General features: G+C 42.8%; 12 non-coding genes across 12 annotated transcripts; 5 read left to right on the plus strand and 7 right to left on the minus strand.

Moving 5' to 3' along the window:
• Window positions 1-724: 724 nt before the first annotated feature.
• Window positions 725-797, minus strand: trnak-uuu (transfer RNA lysine (anticodon UUU)). Its single transcript has one exon. It is a non-coding gene; the product is annotated as a tRNA-Lys (tRNA).
• A 2043-nt stretch (window positions 798-2840) lies between these two features.
• trnaf-gaa (transfer RNA phenylalanine (anticodon GAA)) lies at window positions 2841-2913 on the plus strand. Its single transcript has one exon. It is a non-coding gene; the product is annotated as a tRNA-Phe (tRNA).
• Window positions 2914-3206: 293 nt separating this feature from the next.
• trnae-uuc (transfer RNA glutamic acid (anticodon UUC)) lies at window positions 3207-3278 on the plus strand. The gene has a single exon. It is a non-coding gene; the product is annotated as a tRNA-Glu (tRNA).
• Window positions 3279-4729: 1451 nt separating this feature from the next.
• trnar-ucg (transfer RNA arginine (anticodon UCG)) lies at window positions 4730-4802 on the plus strand. Its single transcript has one exon. It is a non-coding gene; the product is annotated as a tRNA-Arg (tRNA).
• Window positions 4803-9396: 4594 nt separating this feature from the next.
• Window positions 9397-9468, plus strand: trnam-cau (transfer RNA methionine (anticodon CAU)). Its single transcript has one exon. It is a non-coding gene; the product is annotated as a tRNA-Met (tRNA).
• A 448-nt stretch (window positions 9469-9916) lies between these two features.
• Window positions 9917-9988, minus strand: trnam-cau (transfer RNA methionine (anticodon CAU)). Its single transcript has one exon. It is a non-coding gene; the product is annotated as a tRNA-Met (tRNA).
• Window positions 9989-12067: 2079 nt separating this feature from the next.
• Window positions 12068-12139, minus strand: trnag-ucc (transfer RNA glycine (anticodon UCC)). Its single transcript has one exon. It is a non-coding gene; the product is annotated as a tRNA-Gly (tRNA).
• A 329-nt stretch (window positions 12140-12468) lies between these two features.
• Window positions 12469-12540, minus strand: trnaq-cug (transfer RNA glutamine (anticodon CUG)). Its single transcript has one exon. It is a non-coding gene; the product is annotated as a tRNA-Gln (tRNA).
• Window positions 12541-13715: 1175 nt separating this feature from the next.
• On the plus strand, window positions 13716-13787 carry trnaq-uug (transfer RNA glutamine (anticodon UUG)). The gene has a single exon. It is a non-coding gene; the product is annotated as a tRNA-Gln (tRNA).
• Window positions 13788-14278: 491 nt separating this feature from the next.
• trnac-gca (transfer RNA cysteine (anticodon GCA)) lies at window positions 14279-14350 on the minus strand. The gene has a single exon. It is a non-coding gene; the product is annotated as a tRNA-Cys (tRNA).
• A 514-nt stretch (window positions 14351-14864) lies between these two features.
• trnaq-cug (transfer RNA glutamine (anticodon CUG)) lies at window positions 14865-14936 on the minus strand. Its single transcript has one exon. It is a non-coding gene; the product is annotated as a tRNA-Gln (tRNA).
• Window positions 14937-17668: 2732 nt separating this feature from the next.
• Window positions 17669-17756, minus strand: trnay-gua (transfer RNA tyrosine (anticodon GUA)). The gene is given in 2 exon segments: window positions 17669-17704; window positions 17720-17756. It is a non-coding gene; the product is annotated as a tRNA-Tyr (tRNA).
• Between the last annotated feature and the right edge of the window lie 1102 nt (window positions 17757-18858).

Genomic DNA, 18858 nt, shown 5'->3' on the forward strand with positions numbered 1-18858 from the left:
CATCTCTGTCTGTTCTCCTTGCAAGTAAAATGAGCGCTGTTGTCCTTTGTCTTTCTTCCCTGTGTGTTTAATAATGTTCTAGGTGGTTTAAACCTGACAGGTGGTTTGCAGCAGAGTGGTGTTGCGTGGTTATGGGCCCATAACCTAGAGGTTGATGAACAAAACCAATCCTCTGCTAAGCTAGCTGTTCGCGATCTATGGCTGGTTATATTTGAAAATTGTGTCATTACAACCGTAACAATGCTCCACCAATCAAATCAGATTTATTTGTATAGCACCAAATCATAACAAAGTTACATCAATCATCTTTACATAAAGAGCAGGTCTAGACAAAACTCTAAAATTATTTAGACACTCAACAGATCCCCCGATGAGCAAGCACTTGGTGCCAGTGGCAAGGAAAAACTTCCTTTAAGAGGCAGAAACAGGCTCGGGGGGGGCGGCCATCTGCCTCCACCGGTTGGGTTGAGAGAGAGAGAGAGAGAGCTGACACTGTGCTATCAAAGCTAGCATTAACTTTTCTGTTTCCTCACCAGAGACTGGCAGCTGGACACACGGGTCAGGATGGCTCAGTGGTCTGAGGTCACAGACTCAAGATCTTTCCTGCACAAATGGGCCTTGAAATGGACATGAAAGACTCATGGTTTCATTATTTCATAGATCAGCGTCACCTATCACTGCTGTGGAGTCTGTAATGTGAACCACTAAAGGGAAGAAGCTGCATCACCTGAACAGGGACTTGAACCCTGGAACCTCAGATTAAAAGTCTGATGCTCTACCGACTGAGCTACTCAGGCTTCTGACGGGTACATAATTCAGATGAAATTAAATTAATTATTTCAGCTTGACTTGCCCAAACGGCCCTGTCCCAGCTAGGGGTTGCAATCGGTCAGCGTGTTCGGCTGTTAACCGAAAGGATGGTGGTTCGAGCCCACCCAGGGACGATCTTTGTTTAATTCACTGGTATTATAGTTGACACATGGAAGAACGGAGGGTTTTTAATTTGATGCTCAGTTATCTCCATCTAGTGGACAGATGGTAGAAGTTGATTCCTGAAAAGAGGAAGTGACTTTTCCTCAGATCAAACTGTTGAAGGAGAACGAGCAGCTTCTTCCTCACTGACTCACTCAACCTCTGTCTCCTGGGTTTGGATTTAGGTCTGGGTCTGGGTCTGGGTCTAAGACCAGGTGGGCCTGCTCAGAGTCTCTGTGTTGGATGTGAGCTGCTGAAATCTCTGAACACCATGACACAGATAATATCAGTCTGATGTGTCATCTGTAATCCAGATGTTGTCAGCAACAAACAGATGTTCCTGACAGAAGCTGCTCTGATTCACTTCAACCAGCACATGAGCCTCTTTCTCAGGAGCACACACAGAAAAAATAAGATTTTCTATTCCAAAAATATATACGTGATGTCCTTGTGTATGAATGAATGTTTCACTGATGCAGATTTTTTCAGAACAACATCAACAACTAATAACTCTACAACGACACTGTGTGACGTCACTGGAGATCAAAGGCATTTCCTGCCTTTCATTGATCTCCAACATGACACAGATGCATAAGTCATACTATCTCACGTTCGCATTAATCTTCTGCGTTGATTATGAAGCACAGGAAGTCTTTATCTTGTGCAACACCCTGATCTCTCAACTATCCACTCAGCTTGGAGCAATTTATCCTGTGTAGTCATCCTACCAAATTACCAAAGTGAACACAAGTGTAATGTGTATACTGCAGCTGAGACATTTCAGGATGCCTGATCCAACAAACATTTGGCTCCTGGCCCAGTTTGGTTCTTTCTTCTGTCTGCAGAACTCAAAGTTATCTGGCAGGACCATGATTGTCTTTGGAGCTTCATTAACAGAGTGCACTCTACTGTGGAGGTCATGACAAAAAAGTGGGAGGAGCCTTTGATCTCTGTGATGTCATTAGAACCTTTGTGACAGACCTTTGTGTTTTCTTCCTCTACGATACAGACACAAACTGGCAGTACTGATGCTGAGCTGCTTAAAGTGTCTGTCTTGTAAACAGGACATTCTGCATTCAAACCCCAGCAGAGCTTCGCTCTCAGTCAGAGTTGACCTCACCCGAAGTACCCCATAACTCTTGCCAAATGACTTTTTATGACCTGCTTGTTTTGACCTACATTTCCAATATTCTGCCTCCTCTTTCAACCACACCATGAAATATTGTGAGGTTGAATTCTGCACGCTGACTGCTTGTGTGTCCAAATGGCTTCAAACACATCTTTTTGCCATGAACTCCTCCAAACCTTTGGACACAGCTTTGAGCTTTCTCACAGGTGACACAGGTGTGCTGTATTCAGGCTCCAGTCTCTTGGCGTGGGTTCAAATCCCACCACTGCCAGGTCATCTCTCTCTCTGCCATTATTTAATATATTATATTTATAATATAATAATATACATTATATTATAATATATATCTATGATATTTATAATATATGTATAGAAATACCAGAACGAAAGACAAAGAATTCATCAGTGTCTCTGATTGGAGTGACTCAATAGATTCTGTAATTGAAGTCATCTAACGTCTAAGAAGACATCAATTCCATGACTTGTTGTGTTTGGTAGTTAACACAGCACCAAGAAATAACACTATTAAATTCAAAACTCAAGTAAACGTTGAGGTTGCGTAATTAATTGCGACTTTCACTTTGTGGTGGCAGTTATGTGGTGATCGTTTTAATTGAAATTCCAACCAAGGTTTGGAAGGGGGGGCGGGGGGTGAAAGACAGGAGGGTTAAAGAGCAGTGTTAATGGGCAAAAACAAGCAGAACTGTCGCAGAACATCCAGCAGAAATGGAGCCATCCAGCCGAAATAGCTCATTTGGGAGAGCGTTAGACTGAAGATCTAAAGGTACCTGGTTCAATCCCGGGTTTCGGCATCAAAGGTGGTACCTGAGTGAGATTCAAACTCAGCTTTTTTTTTAACCTACATTTCCAATATTCTCCCTCCTCTTTCAACCACACCATGAAATATTGTGAGGGTGGATGTGTCACGCTGACTGGTTGTGTGTCCAAAAGGCTGTCAAAGACGCCATTTTCTCGTGGAAGATCGCAGAATTTTTCAGATGATGTGGTCCTTTTGGCACCATCAGCCTGAGATCTACAGGGTTCATTGGATCGTCCACAAAAATGGCTGCATGAACATTAGAATGCTGAAATGCTTGGTTGCATCTCCCATATGGTCTAGCGGTCAGGATTCCTGGTTTTCACCCAGGCGGCCCGGGTTCGACTCCCGGTATAGGAAATTCCTTTACAACAATGGATCTACCACTAGCAGGTCCCATGTTGGGCAATAAATACTTTATTGGAAGCCCAACAATGAGTTGGAGAAATCTTCAGTTCACAGTCTAAACATTTATTAAGGTCACCGGTAAAGTAAGGCACCGCTGGGCTTGAAGTGACAGAGCTCCCCCAGGATCTCTGCCAGAAAGAGCCATGATATCTGGAAAAGTTTCACATTTATCTTCTTGAGCTGGGTCTGCCCGAACAGAGGCTGGACTTTCACACAACCAAATGTAACTGTCAGTCAGATGTACAAAGATGTCATTTACAAACAGATTCTACTAACAGTTAGTTGAGGAAACAGTTGAATGAGGACAGATGGGACTTAAAGCACAACAAAGATCTTTCCCAGAAGGCCCTCAGACAAAGAAGCTGGGTAACAGCACAGACTGTCAGGAGTGGTATTTGAACCCCCAATTCCAGAGGAGACTGTCACCTGAACACAGCACCTTCTACAGCTGCTATCAAAAGGCTTGCTGGGGAAATCCATTCACGGTTTTAATGTAGGACTATTCATCTACCTGTGTCTACCTGAGCTTCATTAACAGTGTGCACTCGATGGTAACTGAGGGATCAGAGTGTTGGAGAGCAGAACTCTTTCCTGTGCTTCAGATACTCTGTTTGGTTCTGAGCTGATCATTAATAATCAATCAATGAATGACCAATAATCTTCACAGCTGCTCTGAATGGTGACAGTGAGGCAGCCTTTGTGTTTACATCTGAATCACATGTGATGTTGGAAATTCTTCAAAGCAGCTTCAAAGGAGGAGTTTCATTCTGTGAGTACTGTGACATCATCCACAAAAAAAGAAAGATTTTTTGCGCTGTAAGAAGATACCACCTTTCTTCAAACAGCTCAACCAGCTGAGGCTTGAACTCACAACCTCAGCAGGTTACTGTCATATAAGAACTGGTTGTCCCACGCTTCTGCTAACGCACATCACTGGAGCACATCCAGCAGTAGAAGGTTCAGGTTTGAACCAGTTCGAGGGATCTACTTTCCTGTAGCTCACTTCCTATCCAGCAGGACTGACAGCTTCATGTTGGATTCTCACAGAGATGATTCAAACCTGATCACAGTGATCAGTATGGATATACAGTATGTTTGCTGTCAGTGGAGGAAACTCTCAGACAGGACTAATAGTCATGTTTGGGATGTTCCTGGATTTGAGTTGAATGAGTGTAAATTCTCTCTGATTTTAACACACGTTAACGTCATGGACCAACATGGATCGTTGGTCAGATTATGAGACTGAAACGCTGCCTACGAGGCCTGGAACCCAGAGAAAGTAAAAGAGTGAGATGGAGGAGAGCTGTCAGTGTTTCAGTATAAACATACATCATACAGCCCTGACCACTGTTGTATCCAGGCAGAGCTGATTGACTGACAATGGGACATTAGACTGGCCCAATGACCACGTGGCCTAATGGACAAGGCGTCTGACTTCGGATCAGAAGACTGAGGGTTCGAGTCCCTTCGTGGTTGGTCAGCTGTGTGAAGGTGAACAGACTAAACTGTGTCCATTTTACAGAAATCAGTGAGGTTTTTCAGATCTCCTCCACAGAAGGTGGATCTGATCTCAGGTCATGGCCAACACTGACCTCTGCTGCTTGATGCTGCCTTCATCCTGATGAATGTTGAAGCAATGAAATATGACAAGAACAGACAATAAACTGACAACAGGACATTAAAATGGGCCACACTCAGACCCCACATGGCCCAAAGGACAAGGTGTTTGACTTTGGATCAGAAGACCGAGATAAAGATTTATGTTCACAGAGATCACAGAGAGTCTCTTGAACGGCTCTTTAATATGAATGATGGGAACCAAGTCACAGCCCCCCTCGCCATTTTTCTATTGGTGCCTCTGTGCCATCAAATAAAATTTTGTGAGGGATGACAAAAGAAAGACACAAAAGGTGAACTGTGATGGCAGTAATCAAGGTGTGAACACAGTCTGGCAACTCTTCAGGGAAATACACAGAACAGTTTGTCTTTTCTGGACATGTTTGGTGTTTCTAACACAACACAGCTGCTTGTTAACTTTCTCCATAAATGCTTCTCTTTGGGGTGTCCTGCTCAGAAATTCAGTAAAAAAATGATGATTTGCTATTTTAAATAGATTTCTTGGGATCAGCTCCAACAACACAACCCTGATCTCTAATCACTGCAGTTAACAGTCCTCTCATCATATGCTAACAGTCCTCATGAATTTAAGAGGATCGTTGTCTGATCATTCTGTTCTTCAAACTGTTACCAAGCCCACAGAAACTTCCTGCTGAAGGAGGACAACACATTTATTCAACACACTGGAAAAAAGTTCAGAGTCACAATTAATTATCCAACGTGTTTGTTGACTTGATTCACTTGGATTCAGTAAATGCTGATTATTGGGGCAGCGTTAACTGACAAAGACAATAAAGAAGTAAAGAATCAATGTCTTCTAACTCAGATCACATCAGTCAGAGACACCGTTGATTCCTTTCTGCATGAGTGTTTCTCTTTGGGGTTGTCCTGTTTGCAATTTGGACAAAATGTTTTATTTATTTATTTTTATTTTTTTAAATCAGCAAAAGTCATGAATTTGTCATAAACATTTCCCGAACATGATTCATGATGATTCATGATTCACGCTGCTGTGTCCTGGTATGAAGCACAGTGGTTCTGTCAATGTGTCCTTTCTTTCTTCTTACCTTATGTTACCTTAACTGTTAAATTCAGTAATAGCTACTTTTTCTTTTTTTTACTTTTTGATTTATTTCCACCGTTATCTACAGTCATGCTAATTCTCAACTGTAAATATATTCTTACTGGCTTCTTTTGTAAATATATTCATACATTTTATTTTTTACTTCATCTTTTATCTTTCTTATATTATAATTATATTTTGTACCACAGAGTTGTCTAAAGTTTGTTATACGTTGTGTATGATGGCAATAAAAACATTCTAATTCTAATTCTAATTCTTTGAGGTTGCTCTGGTGGAAATTTGACCCGTTTTTAATGATTTCTTGAGATCAGCTAAATCTATGAATTTGTCATCAACATTTCTGCAACTGAAGAACAGACTTGTGTTTTCGGAGCAGTAAGTGCTATTTGTTGGGGTGGAGTTTGTGATTTCAAATGTTTTTCATTCCGTCCAAGGATTAACCAGGACAGAGAGTTTATTCAACAATTTGGTAGAAAAAAGTTTTGGTTGGAATAAAAACAACAACAAAGATGGCCATTTTGAAAAGATTTGTTCAGATCAGCTGCAGCAACATTAATCACCAGAGTTAGCTGTCCTCTCACCATATGCTAACGGTCCTCATGAATTTAATAGGATCGTTGTCTTCCTGATGGACTAAATGTGTTCTTCATTACAAACCATTACCAAGACCATTGAAACCGCCCAAACTAAGTAGACAGGGAGCTGTGGGAGTGGTTTCATTCAGGTAGAAGATAAATTCAGGTAAAAGCCTGAAAGGGAGTCCATTGGAACTGACACAACAAGGAAGTGGCTGCAAAGACTCTTTGGAGGAGATCATGTGAGGTAAAAATTTGAGCTCAATCTGACTTCTATTCTCTTTGCTCTCCTTTCCCCTTTCAGGGTTAATTCACAAAAACGACATTAATTCTTGGAGCCATGTTTTCTTCAGATCTAACTCGGATCACTCCAATCAGAGGCATTGATGAAGTCTTTGTGCATAAGTGCTTCTCTTTGGGGTTGTCCTGGATGGAATTAAAGTTTTGATAGATTTCTTTAAAACAACTAAATTTGTCATGAACATTTCCCGAACTGAAGCACAGACTTGTATTCTGAGAGCAGTAAGTGCTATTAGTTGGGGTAATGTTGGTGATTTCAAAAGGCAATCACAAGCAGATGAGGTTCTATCAATTTTTGGGTGGTGGGGGTTAAGAAAGTAATTTGAAAGTCACAAATGTTACCTTAACTTGAGCACTGACTTGGCTGTTGAATTCAGTAAGTGCTACTTGTTGGAGCAGTGCTGACTGACAAAGACATCTTAGAATGCATCACTGATCATTTCAATTAGAAAAACTGATGACGTCCTTTTGTACAAGTGCTTCTCTTTGGGGTTGTCCTGGATGGAATTTGGACAAAAATGAATACATTTCGTCAGATCAGTTTTGATAAATTTCTTAAAAGCAGCTGAATTTGTCATCAACCTTTCCTGAACCGAAGCACAGACGTGTGTTCAGAAAGTAGTACATGCTCTTTGTTGGTGCTGTGTCAATGAATAACACAAATTTGAATCTCTAGTTTTGGTTGGAATTGGAATCACCACAGTTAGCTGCCGTCTCACCATATGCTAAAAGACCTCATGAATTTAAGAGGATCGTTGTCTGTTCCTGATATGAACCATTGAAACCGTCTCAACAACGTAGACAGGTGGGAGTGGTTTCATTCAGACACAACAGGGAAGTGGCTGCAAGACTCTTTGGGGGAGATCATGTGTGAGCTATTAAACCCGGATCACTCCAATCAGAGACACTGATGAAGTCTTTGTGCATAAGTGCTTATCTTTGGGGTTGTCCTGGTTGGAATTTGGACAAAAATGATGAGCAATGCCATTCCTTCTCCGTCAATCACCCCAACGGCAACTGCTATCAATGATATGGGGGGTGAGGGTTAAGAAAGTAACTTGAAAGTCACAAATGTTACCTTAATTTGAGCACTGACTTGACTGTTGAATTCAGTAAGTGCTACTTGTTGGGGCAGTGCTGACTGACAAAAACAACAACATCTTCTTAGAATACAATACTGATCATTTCAATTAGAAACACTGATGCCTTTTGTATCAGTGCTTCTCTTTGGGGTTGTCCTGGATGGAATTAAAAAAAAAACAGTTTTCTTCAGATCAAATGAATGAGTCATCAATATTTCCCGAACTGAAGCACCAACTTGTGTTCTGAGAGCAGTAAGTGCTATTAGTTGGGGTAATGTTGGTGATTTCAAAAGTCAATCACAAGGACAGCAGGTTCTATCAATTTTGGGGTGGTGGGAGTTAAGAAAGTAATCTAAAAGTCACAAATGTTACCTTAACTTGAGCACTAACTTGACTGTTGAATTCAGTAAGTGCTACTTGTTGGGGCAGTGCTGACTGACAAAGACAACGGGAGGTTTGGGAGCAATTTCTTCTTAGAATCTAACTCTGATCATTTCAATCAGAGACAATGATGATTCAACAACATCTTCTCTTTGGGGTTGTCCTGGTTGGAATATTGAGGAAAAATTAGTTAGCAGGATTAGTTGTGTAATGTATTAATTTGTCATCAGCATTTCCCCAACTGAAGCACAGACTTGTGTTCTGAGAGCAGTAAGTGCTATTATTTGGGGTAATGTTGGTGATTTCAGAAGTTTTCCTTCCTTTACCAATTTCCCATTAGACTCTTAGAATCTAACTCAGACCACCTCAATCAGAAACGCTGATGAATTCTTTGTGCAAAAGTGCTTCTCTTTGAGGTTGTCCTGGTTAGAATTTCAACAAAATGATTCCCATTTTTAACAGATTTCTCCTGATCAATTGAAACAACACTACCCTAATCAGTAATCACCAGAGTTAGGTCAGAATTAAAGCTTAATGTGACTTAGCCAATTCAATGAGACATTGATGACTATTTTCTCCATGAATGTTTCTATTCTCTTTGCTCTCTTTTTCCCCTTTCATTGTTAAATGGCAAAAACAACAATAAGTCTTGGAGCCATGTTTTCTTCAGATCTAACTCGGATCACTCCAATCAGAGACACTGATGAAGTCTTTGTGCATAAGTGCTTCTCTTTGGGGTTGTCCTGGTTGGAATTTGGACAAAAAAGATGAGGAATGTCATTCCTTCTTTTCTTCAATCACCAGGACAGCAGATATTATCAGTGATATGGGGGGTGAGGGTTAAGAAAGTAGTTTGAAAGTCACAAATGTTACCTTAACTTGAGCAGTAACTTGACTGTTGAATTCAGTAAGTGCTACTTGTTGGGGCAGTGCTGACTGACAAAAACAACTTAGAATGCATCACTGATCATTTCAATTAGAAAGACTGATGATGTCCTTTTGTACAAGTACTTCTCTTTGGGGGTCCTATGAGCAGAGTGGCGCAGCGGAAGCGTGCTGGGCCCATAACCCAGAGGTCGATGGATCGAAACCATCCTCTGCTAACAGCTTTTTAGCAACAGCTAGCTGTTCACTATCCAAAGTTTGCTGGATTTGAAGATGACATCATTACAATAGTAACAATGCCATATTGAAGCTGCACTAGCTGAAGAGGGAAGATCTTCAGTACAGTATTAACCTTGCTTGTTTTAACTCCCAGCAGTTTTCCTTAGCAGTGGAAGTAAAGCAAATTTCAAATGTTGTTTTTGTGCCGAGTACCCAGTCTGCCTCCTTCGAACTATTCACTGCTTTTTTCCCAAAGCTTAGCTTGCATGCCAGCCCAGGGGAATTAGCTCAAATAGTAGAGCGCTCGCTTAGCATGTGAGAGGTTGTGGGGTTCATCTGCATAGCAGTGAAAATTAGTTCCAGTTTTGTTGTTGCTTCTTTTCTTCTTCTTTTTTCTTTTGCAACAAACTTTGGATAGTGAACAGCTAGCTGTTGCTAAAACACCATTAGCAGAGGATGGTTTCGATCCATCGACCTCTGGGTTATGGGCCCAGCACGCTTCCGCTGCGCCACTCTGCTCGTAGGACAACCGCAACGAGAAGCACTTGTACAACCAGAAACTTGCTTTTCCAACCAGTGAAGCCGGTAGACTGCAGGTGGAAGTCTCAGTACTTTTTAAAACATGCACAATAAAAATAAAACAAAATAATTAAAAGCAATTTAAAGAAAAGTCAGACTGAACCTGAACGCTCCATCTGGACTCAGGTTCTGATTGGACCTCAGCTGATGTTAATCAGTGTAATCAGAGCAGAGAGCAGCTCCGGTATGAAACCAGAATCATTGATCCCCCATGCAACACAGATGCATACGTCACACTCTCTCATGTTTGCTTCAAATGGTGAGCTCAGCACCACAAAAGTAGTACAAAGAAGTACCAAGATGTACAGAGGATCTGAAAATATTGTAAAGTAAGTGGGTGACCATCATCTAACCCTCCTACCAAAGTTTGTCTCCTGTGAAAAGCAGTCAATCACCAATATCCCTTCTCCTCCGCACAGCATGAGCCACAAAACTACCATTGCTCTTGCTTCAGTTGTCAAGATACTGCAACTCACAACCAGACAGCAAACCTCACACAGCTCCATAGTGTAACAGTTAGCACCCAAATTCAAATGAACAGTCTGTCTGTCAGGATGGCTGAGTGGTCTAAGGTGCCAGACTCAAGGCAAACTCCTTCCTGCACTAAAGGCCGTTCTGGTCTCTGAATGGAGACGTGGGTTCAAATCACACTCCTGTCAAAGAAAGCATTTTGCAAAATTTGTGATCCAAACTCTTCCAAAGTGGATAAAAAAGCCGTATAAAATGTGAATTACACTTTTTCACAATAAAGGAGTTAGGACTGAAAACTCTAAAGCCTGTGGCTCCCTGTGGTAGGAATGGACAGCAGTTGTTGGACTAAAGATAACTCAGCTGTTACTGAATCATCTGTAGCTCAGTCAGTGGAGCATCAGAAAGGAGCAGCTGTTCTACTCTGAGTCTCTCCCAGATGTCTGAGCTCCTCAGAAACCTGTCTAACGTAGCTGAGTTAGATGTAACGATCCAATGAACCCTGTAGATCTCAGGCTGATGGTGCCAAAAGGACCACATCATCTGAAAAATCCTTTGATCTTCCACGAGAAAATGGCATGACAGCCTTTTGGATACACAACCAGTCAGCGAAGGGCTCGTCGGGGATTTGAACCTGGGATCTCTTGCACTCTCAGCGAGAAACATACCCCTAGAACAACGAGCCATTATCTCCAACCACACACTTTTTCTGAGGGGGAGAACTTTCAGGTCATCAAAGATCTCACACAGAGCATAGATCATACACTTCAACATTTATAGTTCAGTCAGAGAACCAAATCTGCAGGACAACCACAAGAAATGACAGAAAAACCACCAATCAGGACTATTCATCAACAACAGGATGATGTTCCCTCTGTTCCTCAAAGGGACTTCACCAAGATTGAAACCTGCCATGTCAAGCTGTCTCTGATCACTAACATCATTGGCTGGATCTCATATCAATCAGATATTTCTTTATTTGGACCATGTGCTTTGACCATCAGGGGACAGTTTGTTCTGTCACATTGCTCACAATATTTAAACAAAAAGCCCCATATGTATTCCAAAGCAGCCCAATTTCCATCTTGCGAAACCCAATTTCATCAAAAGAAGCCCAATCTGGCAACAAATTAGAGCAGTTTAAACAGAATTATCACATAATTTGTCCCTCACCTGTCTCTGTGACACAATTATGAATGTGTTCGGCTGTTCACTGAAAGGATGGTGGTTTGAGCCCACCCAGGGACGTGCTTTGTCTTATCCACTGGAACTTTAGTCGACACATGGAAGATTTGATCTGGAGAAGGTGTATGACCGGGTTCACAGGGATGTTCTGGAGTATGGAGCCATCCCATCACTATATGACAATAAGCTTCCCTTTCCCCGAGACAACTACAGGGTGTAACAGATGTACAGCTGTGGTGAGGACGGGTTACAGGTCTGTAGCTGGAGGACTTTGGCACCATCGGCCTGAGATCTACAGGATTTTGGGATCTCAGGAAGGAAAACAAACGTAAAACATAAAGTTAAATTGTAGACACACAGGTAAACTGCAATGGCCGGGAATCGAACCCGGGTCAAGTGCTTGGAAGGCAGCTATGCTCACCACTATACCACCATTGCATGGGAACGGCCAAACTCACAGCCCTTTTGTATGACTCAGAGTTTATTGAACCTCCTACCTGGAACACCCTGCAGGTGCATGATAACATATTTATGTCATGGGGTCAGTAAAGAAAGGCATTTTCCCTGACTGGGAATTGAACTCAGGCGGCACAACCATTTTTATGGACTGAATTTTTTTTTTGTATGTTTTCAAGACTGAAGATGTTCCCTCTTCAGCTAGTGCAGCTTCAGTATGGCTCAAAATTTGCACTTCCTCACACGTGTAGAGTGGACAAAAAAGGTTGCCTATATGTCAAGGGAATTTCAGTGTTTCACTGGTAAGATTCAGGTTCCACCGAGGTTTGAACTCGGATCGCTGGATTCAGAGTCCAGAGTGCTAACCATTACACCATGGAACCCTGCAGGTGTGCAATCATATGGATGTGAAAGGAATTGTAGTCTTTGAAAAGTGTTGCCCAAAATACCTTTGTCCCCAAAAACACCTCACAGCAGGAGAGGTGGAAGAAAAGTGGTTTAAGTCATAACTTAAATCTCTTAAATTCATGAGGACCGTTAGCATATGATGAGAGGACTGTTAACTGCAGTGATTAGGGATTAGGGTTGTGTTGTTGGAGCTGATCTCAAGAAATCTATTTAAAATAGCAAATCATAATTTTTTTTTACTGAATTTCTGAGCAGGACAATCCCAAAGAGAAGCATTTATGGAGAAAGTTAACAAGCAGCTGTGTTGTGTTCGAAACACCAAACATGTCCAGAAAAGACAAACTGTTCTGTGTATTTCCCTGAAGAGTTGCCAGACTGTGTTCACACCTTGATTACTGCCATCACAGTTCACCTTTTGTGTCTTTCTTTTGTTATCCTTCACAAAATTGTATTTGCTGGCACAGAGGCACGAATAGGAAAATGGCGGGGGGGCTGTGACTTGGTTCCCATCATTCATATTAAAGAGCCGTTCAAGAGACTCTCTGTGATCTCTGTGAACATAAATCTTTACCAACATTCAAATGTTAGAAACTCGGTGCTTTCGGGAATGCTTTCTGGAATGTAAAACTCAGCTGCTCTCCATGAAAAGCAGCAGTCAGCTCTGCCTGGATACAACAGTGGTCAGGGCTGTATGATGTATGTTTATACTGAAACACTGACAGCTCTCCTCCATCTCCCTCTTTTACTTACTCTGGGTTCCAGGCCTCGTTGGTGCAGTAGTGATGCTGTTGGATGCTTATAGGGCCGCCGTTCTTAAAGTGGGGGCTCCACCCCACTGGTGGGGAATAGAGACATGACAGGTGGGGCTTTGTTAATGCCTTTCTTTATGGACAACAAAGATCAGAAATTCAAAACAAAACACCCCCACACACACAAAAAGTCATCAGTAACACTTAACACAGAACTGCTCCTTTTCTTTCAGCTCACTTTTAAGTTTTATTTTATTTTACATTTTCTTGCAAAAGAAAAATAACACAGAAGCACACATTCACCATATAAGGAGTGGAGACGGTTTGGCTCCATCAATGACATCCCTCGACACTGGAACCTCGAGCCAGCGCCTTTGATAAAGATCAGCTAGCAGTCCTGTGGTTCCATGGTGTAATGGTTAGCACTCTGGACTTTGAATCCAGTGATCCGAGTTCAAGTCTCGGTGGAACCTCTGTCTTCTGATTTAGTGGGATAGTGACTACATATAACAGTAACTCCACTCCTCCCAAAACAGTGATCCACCCCTGAGCAGAGAGGAGGCTTCATGAAACAGTTTCTCTTTTCACCTGCTGCAGCAGCTCAGAGCCTCTGTGGTTCAGTAAAGGTCCAAAGAGGATGTAGCTCAGTGGTAGAGGACATGTCATATTGTGAATGAAGCTCACAGGACAGTCATGGTCACATCCTCTTCTCTCCTCCAAACCTTTGAGGTTTCTCATAATGTCACATGGGTGTCATTCCTTCTGTGAAGGTGGTAGAGTGGCCGAGCAGTCCGACCTGCTCAGGTCTCTTCAGAGGCAAACAGTTTCAACTGCCATTTTTGTCTCCCTGTGAACAAAAGTTACAGAATGCAGTGAAAGATGACACCAACACCAGGTGGGCTGAACTGAGAAACATCAGAGTGAAACAGAGTTTGCTTTTGCATGTGAAAACACACAGTTTGGCAGGGGGCACCCAGATTTGAACTGGGGACCTCTTGATCTGCAGTCAAATGCTCTACCACTGAGCTACACCCCCCATAAATTCACACAGCTCATTATTATTTCGTTATTTTGCCAATATCAGTTGCTGACCATCATGACTCTTACCAAAGTTTGTGTCCTGTGCAAAGCGGTCAATCACCAAATTTCCATCTGCGCAACAACCACTAAATTACTGTTTCTCTTGTCCAGAGATTGCAAGTAAAAGCTGTAATACAGGAAGTGATGGTTTTCATCGGTTTGTTGAAGTGATGAGCCGGAACTCCACTGAGAGCAAAGCACTGCTGGGGTTTGAATGCAGGATGTCCTGTTTACAAGACAGACAGTTTAGGCAGCTCAGCATCAGTACTGCCAGTTTCTCTGCAGTCTGTCTCTGAAACTACGTCTGTGTCGGTCAACACTTGTGCTCCTCACAGTTGTGTGTCAGAAGAGACTGACTGCCTGATTAGATCGCACACAGGCTCAAAACTTGCACTTCCTCACACGTGTAGAGTGGACAAAACAGGTTGTCTACATGTCAAGTGAATTTCAGTGTTTCACTGGTAAGATTCAGGTTCCACCAAGATTTGAACTCGGATCGCTGGATTCAGAGTCCAGAGTGCTAACCATTACACCATGGAACCCTGCAGGTGCACGCTCAGATAGATGTGAAAGGAATTTTAGTCTTTGAAAAGTGTGGGCGGTCAAAAGTCGACCAAAATACCTTTGTCCCCAGACACACCTCACAGCAGTAGAGGTGAAAGAAAAGTGGTTTCTGTCAGAAGTGGGATTCGAACCCATGCCTCCAGGGGAGACTGCGACCTGAGTGCCAGCTGCAGAAGGATTGTCCAGGAAAGTGTTGGAGGAATGTTGGAAGCAACAATCATGTTCACAAAGTCCAAAATTCGTCAGCCAATCGGTGTTGGTGTGGCCCCAGCCTCAGCATGCTGGAGAAACAGGACACAGCCACAGCGACAGTAGGAAGGAGGAATGCCCTCTGCCAACAGTGGCAAACAGCCGCCTGAGTGAAAAACAGGATCATCATCAAAATGTATTCTTTCATCAAATGTTCCTAAACTTCTATTAAAGGCAGCATTATTGTAGCAGGCAGCACTCTATGGTGGAGGTCATGAGAAAAAGTGGGAGGAGGGATAATCTTGTGAATCCACAAGTCTGCCTTTCTTTGTTTGTGTACCAACAGCCTGAGCTCTGGTTCTGACTTTGTTTTGATGAACCTCATTATTTACACACAGCACATTCAGGACATTAATGTGACAGTTTATTTTATGCTAAAGAAAATCCTTTGTTAGTTGTCTCAGTGGACTTGGCTCATCATAGTTTGCTGACTAACTGGAGTTGTGTAGAAAAAACAGAAAGATCTGACAACAGCTTTGAAAGCAGATACAGTCGGTCCAGATAAACTTTGAATTAACCTTAAACAGGTTCCAAGGATATTTAGAGAATGTTGAAGAAGGACCAACATGGACAGGCAGGATTCGAACCCACTACAAAGATCTGACATTCAAAAACACCCACACATAAAGTAACCATTAAAGCCCTGCATGGAGTCATCATAAGCAAACATCAGCTGCTGTTTTCACCCAGGTGGCTGCTACAGGGGTCAAACTTGTGACTGTGTCAGCAAAAAGGCTTTTCTGTTACGGATTCCTGAATAACTTCAAGGACTCTGCAGCTGGCCAGTATGGGGATTGAACCCATGACCTTGGCGTTACTAGCACCACTCTCTAACCAGCTGAGCTACCTGGCATGTTTAGCATGCTTAGGCTAATTAGAAAAGGACAAACAGCTGTCGCAGGTAGGAGGCTCAATAAACTCTGAGTCATACAAAAGGGCTGTGAATTTACCCCTTGGCATGCAATGGTGGTATAGTGGTCAGCATAGCTGCCTTCCAAGCAGTTGACCAGGTTTCGTTTCCCGGCCATTGCAGCTTAAATGGGTGTCTACAGTTTATGTTTGTTTTCCTTCCAGAAATCCTACGGGCCTGTAACCCGGTTCGAGTCCCATCTTGGGTGGTTTACAGCAGAGTGGTGCAGCGGAAGCATGTTGGGCCCATAACCCAGAGGTTGATGGATTGAAAGCATCCTCTGCTAACAGCTTTTTAGCAGTCATGATCCAAAGTCTGTTGAAGGTGAATTCAAAGGTTATCTGGATGTACTGTATCCGCTTTCAAAAGCTTTGTTTTTCTGTTTTTTCTACACAAGACTTTAGCTCTTTGGAGATACGGCAACAAGAGAGCGCATGCTTTGCATGTATGAGGCCCTGGGTTCAATCCCTGGCATCTCCAACGTTGATAATAAAGCACAGTGCTCATCTTGTCAAACACTCTACAATATTTTGACTTTTATTTTGAGAGCAGGAAGAAGGATATCCAATACATTAAGTTGGGAGTCTTGTTGAACAAACAGCCCTGTTCCAGCCAGGGGTTGATACTGCAGGTCATCCCTCTCTCTCTCTCTCTCTCTCTCCCTGTTGTCCCTGCTATTCTTCATATTTGATCATAAAATCTTTAAGGTCATAATGTATTGAAATTCACATCCCCATTTCAAGTGCATGTGATTACACTGAAATAATATCAAAGATTTGTGTGTGCTAACAATGACACCATGGAACCACATGTAGCTGTGTGAAGTTTGCTGGAGGAAATGTTCTCATCCTCTTAGATGAGTCCAAACAGCAGCACTCAGCTCTGTCATACCTTAATGCCTTGCAGATTACAGAGATTCTCAAACATGCTGTGTCTCTCCCCAAATGGGAAACTTGGTCCATGAAAATAACATCATTCACAGGAATAGAACCTGCACAGGGATAGCCCCATGGATTTCTAGTCCATCGCCTTAACCACTCAGCCACAACAACACTCAGGTGACTCAGCCTTCTCCAGCCTGGATAGTTTCCACAGTCTCGTTGTGGAGTTATTAGTTGTTGATGTTGTTCTGTAAAAATCTGCATCAGTGAAATATTCATTCATACGCGAGGACATCACGTATACACGTATACCTCAGAAGTTACTTGACGGTCAGAAATGTAAATGATCGATGTCCAACACCGTGGAGGTGATGTTTGGAACTACACGAGGCCACATTCCCAGAAGTGGACCGGAAGAAAGCTACAACGGAGTCCTCTGGGAGTGTGGCCATTTTGTTTCCTTGTGTCACTCTGGTTAATGAGCTTATTATAGAAAAACGCACGTCTTCTCCCCGTCGGGGAATCGAACCCCGATCTCTGATCCTAGGATGGTATGAAGTGGACACAGCTGCTCTACATGAAAAGTGATACAACTGTGGTCAACTCCTGTCTGCAGTCAGACTCATCACTCATCAGCTGGATGAGGCTGATGAAAAAAAAAAAAAAGGACTCCTTCGAGCCGGATTTGAACCAGCGACCTAAGGATATCAGCTGTAAGCCTCTACAGTCCTCCGCTCTACCAACTGAGCTATCGAAGGGAGCTGCTGGTGCTCAGCGGATTCAGTAACAGCTGAGTTTTCTTTAGTCCAACAACTGCTGTCCATTTCTATCACAGGGAGCCACAGGCTTTAGTGTTTTCAGTCCTAACCCCTTTATTGTCAAAAAATCATATTCTCATTTTATGCAGATTTTTCATTCACTTTGGTTCATAAAAAAAACTTTGCAAGGAGTGGGATTTGAACCCACGCCTCCATTCAGAGACCAGAATACCCTGCAGCAGAGGCAGCAGCTTAACTTAAGTCTGGCGCCTGAGACCACTCGGCCATCCTGACATGTGCCCAGGTGCCACTCTCTGATGTGGTTTGACTCCCGGTATGGGAATTTACTTTACAACAACAGACCTACCACAAGCATGCCTCACCTGCTCTAAGACTCTTCACGACTTTTTAAGGATGTTCTCTGTTCTTGTTGTGAATGAAGATGAAGTACGTATGTACGTACGTACCCTCAGATTAAAAGTATGAAGCTCTTACAACTGAGCTACTCAGGCTTCTGATTGGGGCGTATTTAAGATGAAATGATCTGGCCTCGTAAAAAGAGCCGATCTCTGAATGTGCTCCTGCTGCTGGCTCTCTCTCAGCTGATCCCAGCTGATCCGCTCCGAGGCTGACAACCAAATGTACCTCATGTAAGTCAAGCGATGAAATGAGTTCATCCTCTCATCTGAACTTTATCTGGGGAGATGAAAATAAACGAATCACATTTATTCTCCATTTATTATCCAATAACAGCTGATTTGTGTTTCACTTCATTCGTTTCATTCGTTCGCGAGACGAGTCATGTGCGTCTTTGTGCGCATGCGCTCATCCATCTGAATCAAACGCGAGAGTGACGTATGCGGTGGTGTCTCGTGGGAGAGCGTTGAAAGACAGGAAACGGCTTTGATCTCCAGTGACGTCACACAGCCTGGTTGTGTGTTGGCTGTGTGTGTCTCTTCTGAGTTCCTCTGCTGTCTGCTATGTGGATCTTCGGTTCATATATCCTGGTTGCTGTGAAGCCCCGCCTCTGTGTTGGGAGGCTCCGCCTCCACCTGTGGGGAGGCTATAAAAGCCAGACTCCCTCAGCTGATGCTCTCTCTCC

The sequence above is a fragment of the Echeneis naucrates genome, chromosome 2 (genome assembly GCF_900963305.1).
Source record: "Echeneis naucrates chromosome 2, fEcheNa1.1, whole genome shotgun sequence".
In the NCBI taxonomy this organism is placed as follows: Eukaryota; Metazoa; Chordata; class Actinopteri; order Carangiformes; family Echeneidae; genus Echeneis; species Echeneis naucrates.